Source organism: Haematobia irritans, chromosome 4, assembly GCF_050003625.1.
Source record: "Haematobia irritans isolate KBUSLIRL chromosome 4, ASM5000362v1, whole genome shotgun sequence".
NCBI classification, from domain to species: Eukaryota; Metazoa; Arthropoda; class Insecta; order Diptera; family Muscidae; genus Haematobia; species Haematobia irritans.
In genome coordinates, this window is record NC_134400.1 from 175,883,659 (window position 1) to 175,895,494 (window position 11,836).

Below are 11,836 nucleotides of genomic sequence, written 5' to 3' on the forward strand. Positions count from 1 at the left end.
AGCCCCCATATAAACGGACCCTCAAATTTGGTTTGCGATTGCTCTAAGAGAAGCAAATTTCATTCGATCCGGCTGAAATTTGGTACATGGTGTTAATATATGGTCTCTAACAACCGAACAAAAATTGGTCCATATCGGCCCATAATTACATATAGCCCCCATATAAATCGATCCCCCCATTTGGCTTGCGAAGCCTCTAAGAGAACCAAATTTGATCCGATCCGGCTGAAATTTGGTACATGGTGTTAGTATATGGTCTCTAACAACCGTACAAAAATTGGTCCATATCGCTCCATAATTACATATAGACCCCATATAAACCGATCCCCCCCATTTGGCTTGTGAAGCCTCTAAGAGAACCAAATTTGATCCGATCCGGCTGAAATTTGGTAAATGGTGTTGGTATATGTTCTCTAATGACCATGCAAAAATTGGTCCACATCGGCCCATAATTATATATAGCCCCCATATGAACCGATCCCCAGATTTGACCTCCGGAGCCTCTTAGAGGAGCAAAAGTCATCCGATCCGATTGAAATTTGGTCCGTGGTGTTAGTATATTGTCTCTAACAACCATGCCAAAAGTGGTCCATATCGGTCCATAATTATATATAGCCCCCATATAAATCGATCCCCAGATTTGTCCTCCAGAGCCTCATGGAGGAGCTAAATTCATCCGATCCGGTTGAAATTTGGAACTTGGTGTTAGAATGTGGTCTCTAACAAACACGCAAGAATTGGTCCATATCGGTCCATAATTATATGCCCCCATATAAACCGTTCCCCAGATTTGTTTTTTATAGAAAACATTGTCAGAATGTTATTTCTATAGAAAAATTTTTTAAAATTTTATTTCTATAGAAAATTTTGTCAAAATTTTATTTCTAGAGAAATTTTTTTCCAAATTTTACTTCTATAGAAAATGTTGTCAACATTTTATTTGGCAAAATTTTATTTCTATAGAAACTTTAAACTTAATTATATACGTATTTAATCCGCCTTTTTTAGTTTAATATATACCACGTATGGACTATGTGGTATATATTACGGTGTTAGGAAGTTTTAAGATACCTAGCAAGTGTTACCGCAACCCAAGTAATTCGATTGTGGATGACAGTCTTCAGTAGAAGTTTCTACGCAATCCATGGTGGAGGGTACATAAGCTTCGGCCTGACCGAACTTACGGCCGTATATACTTGTTCATATTTGAGACCCATTTTCAATGGGATTTTCCTCCAATTGACTGGATAGTTTCCACAGAGAATATATATAATATGATATTTAGGTGTGTCAAGTTTGATCTACATTGGGCAGATTAAGTATGAAATTCTCCAAAAATCTCCATTGAAAACTTTGTTAGAGATTTTTGGTGAAAGTCTATCAGGGCATGTCCGTCCGTCCGTCTGTTGCAATCACGCTAACTTCCGAACGAAACAAGCTATCGACTTGAAACGTGGCACAAGTAGTTGTTATTGATGTAGGTCGGATGGTATTGCAAATGGGTCATATCGGTCCACTTTTACGTATAGCTCCCATATAAACGTACCCCCAAATTTGGCTTGCGGGGACTCTAAGAGAAACAAATTTCATCCGATCCAACTGAAATTTGGTACATGGTGTCAGCATATGATCTTTAACAACCATGCAAAAATTGGTCCACATCGGTCCGTAATTATATAGCCCTAATATAAACCGATCCCCCGATTTGGCTTGCGGAGCCTCTAAGAGAAGCAAATTTCATCCGATCCGATTGAAACGGCTGAATGGTGAGTACCGGTCCCTGTTTTGATATAGCCACCATATAGACCGATCTCCCGATTTTACTTCTTGGTCTTCTAGAATCCGTAATTTTTATCCAATTTGCCTGAAATTGGAAATCTAGAGGTATTCTAGGAAAATAAGGAGATGCGCCAAAAATGGTGAGTACCGGTCCATGGTTTGATATAGCCCCCATATGGACCGATCTCCCGATTTTATTTCTTGGACTTCTAGAATCCGTAGTTTTTATTCAATTTCCCTGAAATTGGAAATGTAGAGGTATATTCTAGGAAAATAAAGAGATGTGCCGAAAATGGTGATTATCGGTCCATGTTTTGATATAGCCCCCATATAGACCTATCTCCCGATTTTACTTCTTGGGCTTCTAGAATCCGTAGTTTTTATCCAATTTGCCTGAAATTGGAAATCTAGAGGTGTTGTATGACCTTAAGGAGGTGTGCCGATAATGGTGACTATCGGTCCATGTTTTGATACAGCCCCCATATAGTCCGATCTCTCGATTTTACTTCTTGGGCTTCTAGAATCCGTAGTTTTTATCCAATTGCCTGAAATTGGAAATATAGAGGTATTCTAGGACCATCAAAAAGTGTACCACAAATGGTGCCTATCGGTCCATGTTTTGGTATAGCCCCATATGGACCGAGTTCCCGATTTTGCTTCTTGGGCGTCTAGAAAGTGGGTTTTCTATCCGAAATTTGAAATCTAGAGGTATTCTATGACCCTAAAGACGTGTGCCGAAAATTGTGAGTACCGGTCCATGTTTTGATACATCCCCCCTTATATACCGATCTCCCGATTTTACTTCTTGGGCTTCTAGAATCCGTAGTTTTTATCCAATTTCCCTGAAATTGGAAATCTAGAGGTATTCTAGGAAAATAAAGAGATGTGTCGAAAATGGTGATTAACGGTCCATGTTTCGATGTAGACCACATATAGACTGATCTCCAGATTTACTTCTTGGGCTTCTAGAATCCGTAGTTTTTATCCAATGTGCCTGAAAGAGCAAATCTAGAGGTACTCTAGGACCATAAAGGGGTGTGCCGAATATATTGAGTATCGGTACAGTTTTTGATATAGCCCCCTTTTAAACCGGTCCTCCGATTTGGGGTCTAGGTTGTAGAACTACAATTAAATGTGTTGAATACTGTGTGTCTCTTTCCATGTTTTTGTATAGCCCCCATTACACCGAACTCCCGATTTAACTCCTAGGGTTTCTAGAAATTGTAGTTTTTATCCGATTTGCACAAATTGAAAATATACTGGCATTTTAGACCCATAACAAAGTGTATATGATTTAGTTTTATCGGTTCATTTGGTAAGGCCTCCATATATAGACCGATTTCACTTATTGAGGGTATAGAAGAATCACTGATCATGAAAATTGCTTGAAACTGAATGCAAAATTTCCAGATGTTACTTCTCGTCCTAATCATTTAAATAATTGGGAAGAAAATCCACAGATTATAGATTTCAAATGAAGGCGTTATTTCATCATTTTCTTGCACGCTTACAAGAGATGTTTATGATTCCACTAAAACTCAAACAAAAAATGGTTCTTATAAATTCAGAATCTGATCTGAGTCTTCATAGTTAAAATCTTTATATTTATCTTTGGGAAGCGTACTGGTTGAACTGATTTGCTTGGGAAAATATCTGTATCAAACCCCCATGAAATTTTCAAAGGAATTTAATATATTTGATTCATGGTGGTGGGTATTTAAGATTCGGCCCGGCCGAACTTACTACTGGATATACTTGTTTTTTGTTGGTAATGGGAATAATAGTTTTTGGGAGGGCTTCCATATCCATGATGTAATGCACTTTAGTTTTAATTATATAATTAAGTTATATAGTGTCATTTGTAAAATAATGTAATCAATTTGGCCTGTATGGCTTTGCGATTATTAATTGAATAAATGAAATGAATAGTGCTCGTATTTCAAAACGTTCTGAGTACACACAAAAAATTTTTTTCTGGTTCAATCACGAAATTAATTGATCCAATTAATTTTTAATTGAAATGTCTTCAATCACAGAAATGATAGTATCAATTAAATAATTAATTGAAGGTCAATTAAAAAATTAATTCATCCAACTAAAAAAATAATTGATACTACTAATTTTTGTGATTGATTTTTGTTTCAATTAAAAAATTTTTTGAATCAATTAAATATTTAATTAAATATTTTTTAAAACTCAATTAAAATTTTAATTGGAAAAATTTTCGTGTACGAATAACCTCAAAAATATTAAGCTTTACAATAGAGCTGTCACTTGGCAGATTGCGACACTAGAGTTGTCCAATCTCGAAATATAAAAGACAATCCTCGTATAAATTTACACCCATATTGATTTATTTTATTGCCTCCTAAACTTACGAATTTCAACATTTTGTTTATTTTTTTTGTTTTTGGTTCTTGAGTTGATTGACAAGGTAGTCTTGATACCTAATGACCCACTAATCTAGTGTTTTTTATTATAAATGACGCATTTAGTTACTAAACCAATTTTAATATAAGCTCAAAATTCATGGCACGTTCAACCAAGAAAGGTTGATGGACTTCAGCAATTTGTAAAATATCAATGTGGGGTAAATATTTGTGGATTTTATAGACACAGTTTTGTGAATTCCCCTGTGAGAAATACAAAATGGAACGTAACCTTACCTAACATCCATTATAGTTGGTTAGGTTCAAGTGAGGTTGAAATTTCTCTCAATCACTGTAGCATTTGAATACACTCTCAAAAATGTTCTATGACAATGAAGAAACAAATGTTCAAACGCCATTATTCTTACTGAATTGTGGTACTTAACACGAAACCAATGTATTAAATTAAAGAGGCAAACAACTAAGTCACCAGAGGACAAACTTAAACTCAATAAAGCTACATCCGAGCTTCAAAGGATACTCAAAAGTGAAAGAGAGCAAGAGGTAGAGAGAGAAATTTTGAAATTAGGTCCAACAATACACACTGATTACTCTTTGTGGAAAATTACAAAGAAGATAAAATCTCAATCAAAAATCAATAATCCCATTCGAAAATCTGATAATTCGTGGACAAAGAGTAATAAAGAACAAGTAAAGGGTGATTTGTTAAGAGCTTGATAACTTTTTTAAAAAAAAAAACGCATAAAATTTGCAAAATCTCATCGGTTCTTTATTTGAAACGTTAGATTGGTCCATGACATTTACTTTTTGAAGATAATTTCATTTAAATGTTGACCGCGGCTGCGTCTTAGGTGGTCCATTCGGAAAGTCCAATTTTGGGCAACTTTTTCGAGCATTTCGGCCGGAATAGCCCGAATTTCTTCGGAAATGTTGTCTTCCAAAGCTGGAATAGTTGCTGGCTTATTTCTGTAGACTTTAGACTTGACGTAGCCCCACAAAAATAGTCTAAAGGCGTCAAATCGCATGATCTTGGTGGCCAACTTACCGGTCCATTTCTTGAGATGAATTGTTCTCCGAAGTTTTCCCTCAAAATGGCCATAGAATCGCGAGCTGTGTGGCATGTAGCGCCATCTTGTTGAAACCACATGTCAACCAAGTTCAGTTCTTCCATTTTTGGCAACAAAAAGTTTGTTAGCATCGAACGATAGCGATCGCCATTCACCGTAACGTTGCGTCCAACAGCATCTTTGAAAAAATACGGTCCAATGATTCCACCAGCGTACAACCCACACCAAACAGTGCATTTTTCGGGATGCATGGGCAGATCTTGAACGGCTTCTGGTTGCTCTTCACTCCAAATGCGGCAATTTTGCTTATTTACGTAGCCATTCAACCAGAAATGAGCCTCATCGCTGAACAAAATTTGTCGATAAAAAAGCGGATTTTCTGCCAACTTTTCTAGGGCCCATTCACTGAAAATTCGACGTTGTGGCTCGTTAGTAAGTCTATTCATGATGAAATGTCAAAGCATACTGAGCATCTTTCTCTTTGACACCATGTCTGAAATCCCACGTGATCTATCAAATACTAATGCATGAAAATCCTAACCTCAAAAGAATCACCCTTTATATACAGCCCTAAGTTCGGCCGGGCCGAATCTTAAATACCCACCACCATGAACCAGATGATGTAGCAGATGATGTAGCTCTGGCAGTCAGGGGAAAATTCCCATCCACAATCAGAGATATTATTCAGAGGGCCCTCCGGATGACTGAACAATGGGCGAAAGACAATGGCCTTGGGGTAAATCCTGCAAAGACAGAATTAGTCATGTACTGCAAAGATCGCAAAACTCCCACGGTTAGGCCTATTTCCTTAGGGGGTATTGAAATTCCCTTTGGTGATTGTGCAAAATACCTTGGCGTTATTTTGGACAGGAAGCTGAACTTTAAGCTTAATATTGAAGAAAGGGCGAGGAAGGCAACTGTAGCTTTGTACTCGTGCAAAAAGGCAATAGGAAAAAAGTGGGGACTAAAACCAAAAATTGTGCATTGGCTATACACGGCAGTGGTTAGACCTATAATGCTATATGGTGTTGTAGTCTGGTGGCCGGCACTTCAGAAACCGACTGGTTTAGATAAAGTTCAGCGTATGGCGTGTTTGTGTATTTCAGGCGCATTCAGCAAGACAGGAACAAATTCCCTTAATGTCATGCTGCATCTATTGCCTTTAGACATTTTGGCCAAACAGTCAGCTGCAACAACGGCTGTGCGGTTGCGCGAACTATCGCTGTGGTCGGAAAAAGGTTACGGTCACAGTTCTGTCCTCAAAATAATGTCAGATGTGCCTAACGTAGTGGATTACACTTTGGCGAGTCCACTTTTCGACAAAAAGTTTGAGACTCTAATCCCCAACAGTGAGACGTGGTGCACACATACCCCGGGGAATAAAGAATATATAGATTTCTACACTGATGGCTCCAAATTGGATGGACAAGTGGGTTTCGGAGTATATTCTAATGATCTGGAACTTCAAATAGCGAAAAGATTACCTAATCACTGTAGTGTTTTTCAGGCTGAAATATTAGCAATAAGAGAGGTGGCGAATTGGCTGAGAAGTAATGTTCCAAAAAATGTGGGCATTAATATATACTCAGACAGTCAACCTGCAATAAAATCCTTGGACTCTGTGTTCCTCAACTCGAAAACGGCCATCGATTGCCGCAAATCTCTCAATGAGATGGCTGAGCAGTACAATATTCACCTAATATGGGTGCCTGGCCATAGGAACATTCCGGGGAACTGCGAAGCGGATGAGTTGGCAAGGCTAGGGACTACCTTACATATTCCAGGGGAACTAGAATTTGTTGGTATGCCCCTAGCTACCTGCAAGCTCATGCTGCGTGAGAAGGCTGTTATGATGGCAAATGTTCGATGGGAGAATTGCAAGGGTTGTAACGACACCAAGCAAATATGGCCCCATTTCAACTTAAACCGCACTCTAGATATGCTAATGTTCTCGAGACGTCAGGTATCACTCCTGATATCTGCTATAACGGGTCGCTGCCTGATAGGAGATTTTGCAAAAACTATTGGCGCGAAGTATAATGACTATTGTATGAGCTGTCATGATGCGGAGGAAAAAGAATCAATTAAACACCTCTTGTGTGAGTGTCCTGCATTTTGTGTAAAGCGCAAGCAACTTTTAGGAGCATATAGCTTCAGATTACTGGCGGATCTGGAAAACGTTAACTTAAGCAGTCTGCTAATATTTTTGGAACAATCTGGTTGGTTCAACAAAGAAAAATAATCAAGAAGGTTCAGCGGTTAAAACTAGAAGTGCCCATATGTAATAGGTACTTTTAGTTAATGTGGTATCACAATGGACTGAATAGTCTAAGTGAGCCTGATTCTTAATCGGGCTGCCACTTTAACCTAACCTAACCTAACCATGAACCAAATATTAGGGTTTCCTTTGAAATTTCAGGAGGGCTTGAGGACACTTCCCGAAGATAAATTTAAAGATTTCACCTATGAGGACTATATCAGATTCTGGATTTTTAAGAACCATTTTTGTTTGAGTTTTAGAGGAATCATTAACATCTCTTGTAAGTGTGCAAGAAAATTATAAAATAACGTCTTGATTTGAAATCTTAAATCTGTAGAAGTAAAATCTGGAAATTTTACATTGAGTTTCAAGCAATTTTCATGATCAGTGCGCCTTCTACACCCTCAAGAAGTGAAGTCGGTCTATATGGAGGCATTACCAAATGGACCGATAAAAATTTAATCCGATACACGTTTTTGTGAGCCTAAAATACCAGAATATTTACAATTTCAGGCAAATCAGATAAAAACTACGGTTTCTAGAAACCCAAGGAGTTAAATCGGGAAATCGTTCTTTTGGGGGCTATAACAAAATATGGACCGATACTCACCGTTTTCGGCACACCTCTTTATGACCCGCAAATACCTCTAGATTTCCAATTTCAGGCAAATAGGATAAAAACTTCGGATTCTAGAAGCCCAAGAAGAAAAATCGGGAATCGGTCTATATGGGCGCTATACCAAAATATGGACCTATATTCACCATTTTTTTTGGTACAATTTTTGGCACACGTATTTGTGGTCCTACAATACCTCTAGACTTCCAATTTCAGGTAAATTGAATAAAAACTGCGGTTTCTATAAGCCCAAGAAATAAAATCGGGAGATCGGTCTATATGGGGGCTAAACCAAAATATGGACCGATACTCACAATTTTTGGCACATGTATTTGTGGTCCTACAATACCTCTAGATTTCCAATTTCAGGTAAATTGAATAAAAACTGCGGTTTCTACACCCTCAAAAAAAATCGCTTCTTTAACATATGTTCCAAACATATTTTGCAGGAAGCACATATATTATTGCATACTGCCGAAACATTAATATGTTTGTTTTATGTGAACATATTATATGTTTGGAAGCATTTTGAGCCAAAAATATTATATGCTTGGAAGAAGTTTTCCCAAACACGATTGTGCTCATTCCCTAACATACTCGTAATTTTCACTTCCACGAAATTTTTTAGTTATTGGAAACTTCTCTGTAATACAAATAATGTTGAAGAAATTATTCACTTTTATAAATTTTTTAAATTTTACCTTTCGCCTGCACGGAGAATCGAACCGAGGACCATACAGTTTGTAAGCCAACACACTATCCACTGGGCTACGTAGCTGTTATAGTCACCAGTAGATAATTATCGTTTTAAGTTACATTTATAAAGCATAGTTTGCAGCGCCCACGAGCCCATGCAAACATAACATTATTTAACAGAAACATACATTTGTTTGCCACGTGGAGCAGTGGTTAGCATGTCTGCCTTGCATGCAAAGGGTCGTGGGTTCAATCCCTGCTCCGACCGAACATTTTTTTTTGTTTTTTTTTTTTTTTAATTTACACATTTATATTTATACTATATTATTTTTTTTAAATGAAACTTCGAAATGTGTGTTATTAAAGATTTATAGTCAGTAACAGTGCTTGATATAAACGAAATTGACTGATTTTTGGATAAAATATTATTTTTTATTGCAAAATAACAATCTTGTAATAAAAAACTGTTTTTGTACAAAACTTTAAAATTTGGAAGCAATTCAAAAACTAACAAAAGAAGAACGTGGAGTCGAGTATAAACATACATACATAATTTTATAATATAAACATAAATTTATTTAGGAGTGAACAGTTTTTTACTAGCATTTAACACCATCGCTCTAAAATTCCTTTTATTTTTCTTTAATAATTCATTTTAAAGAAAATAAACTTTTTAAATTGTTTTAGCTGTAAAAGTCGAACTTAATGCCCGCTTTTATATTTGATGGTGTCCGTCAACTCCTCGTGGACTACTTTTTAATAAAGAGGAACTAAAGTTTGTTTTTTTACATTTTACTGTGTAATTTTTCACTATTTCCTCCTTATTTCATTTTACTGTCCCAACTCTAAAAATAGTATAGTGCCCTTTCGTTATTTTTATGAAGACCCCTGATTTCTTTTAACGAAGCAAGAAAAAAATTGTGCCCATAATGCCAAAATGATAAACAAAACACATGTCCACACATACATAAAATGCTGCTCTCAAGGCGAAAACATAAGCTGTTTGTTTTTCAAATGTCTATTCTCTTGGTTCAGAATGTATATTCTCTTTATTCAAATTAAATGATATTTAGACTTAAACATATCAAATTTTTGGCCTTATCATAAAACAGTTTTCCGAAACAACATACAAGCGGTTTCACAGAAAATTTCTCTCTATACTCTCTCTGTCGCTTTGAATAAAATATCACAACATATGTATGTTTAGTCGAAATTTGTAAATTTATATATGTTTGTATTCACACATATGATTTTTATGAAACATTGATGCCCCAAACATAATATATTCTAACATATTAACATAGATGTCCCAAACATTTAGTGTTAGTTTAGGAACATTACATGTGCGCACTTAAATATATTGTGGTTTAAAATCGTGTGGTTAAAAACATATTTTTCTAACAGTGTATAAGCCCAAGAGGTAAAATCGGGAGATCGGTCTATATGGGGGCTATACCAAATCATGGACCGATACTCACCATTTTTGGCACACCTCTTTATGGTCATAAGATACGTCTAGATTTCCAATTTCAGACAAATTGGATAAAAACTACGGTTTCTATAAGCCCAAGACCCCAAATCGAGAGGTCGTTTTATTGGGGACCATACCAAAACATGGACCGATACTCACAATTTTTGGCACACGTATTTGTGGTCCAACAATATCTCTAGATTTCCAATTTCAGGTAAATTGAATAAAAACTGCGGTTTCTATAAGCCCAAGAAGTAAAATCGGGAGATCGGTCTATATGGGGGCTATACCAAAATATGGACCGATACTCACAATTTTTGGCACACGTATTTGTGGTCCTGTAATACGTCTAGATTTCCAATTTCAGGTAAATGGAATAAAAACTGCGGTTTCTATAAGCCCAAGAAGTAAAATCGGGAGATCGGTCTATATGGGGCTATACCAAAACATGGACCGATACTCACCATTTTAGGCACACCTCTTTATGGCCATAAAATACCTCTAGATTTCAAATTTCAGGCAAATTGGATAAAAACTACGAATTCTATAAGTCCAAGACCCCAAATCGGGAGGTCGGTTTATATGGGGACTATATCAAAACCTGAACCGATATAGCCCATCTTCGAACTTGACCTGTCTACAAATAAAAGACGAGTTTGTGCAAAATTTCAGCACGATTGCTTCATTATTGAAGACTGTAGCGTGATTACAACAGACAGACAGACAGATAGACGGACAGACGGACATCGTTATATCGTCTTAGAATTTCTCCCTGATCAAGAATATATATACTTTATATAGTCGGAAATCGATATTTCGATGTGTTACAAACGGAATGACAAACTTATTATACCCCCGTCACCATTCTATGGTGGTGGGTATAAAAAGCATCTACATTCGCCAAACACTTATACGATGTTTTCACACCTCACAATGATGATGAAACGCCACAGTATATTAACACATTTCTGAACCAACCTCATCAGCTTGACTTGCCAATTAAAAAATTTACAAAAACTGAAGTAATTGAAGCACTAAAATCTTTGAAAACTGCAAAAGCTCCTGGATATGATTTAATAACCCCTAAAATACTAAAGGAACTGTCAAAAGAAGGCACGGACTGCATCACCTTTATATTTAATGCTTGCTTATCCCGCAACTTTATTCCACCCCAATGGAAAGTAGCGCAAATCACTATGATACTAAAACCTGGAAAACCAGCTGACCAAGTTAAATCATATCGACCCATCAGCTTACTTCCTATACTTTCTAAAGTCTTGGAATCTCTTTTTTTGAAGGGGCTAATGCCTCTTATTGAGGCAAAAAACCTCATACCAAATCACCAATTCGGATTTAGAAAGAATCATGGAACTATTGAACAAATACATCGTTTAGTAGAAACAATTCACTCTGCATTCGAAAACAAACAATATTGCACCTCGGCATTCTTAGATATTTCACAAGCTTTTGACAAAGTGTGGTGTACAAGCTGAAAAAACTACTGCCAATAAACTACTATTTATTTATAAAATCATACCTCCAAAGCAGGATGTTCTA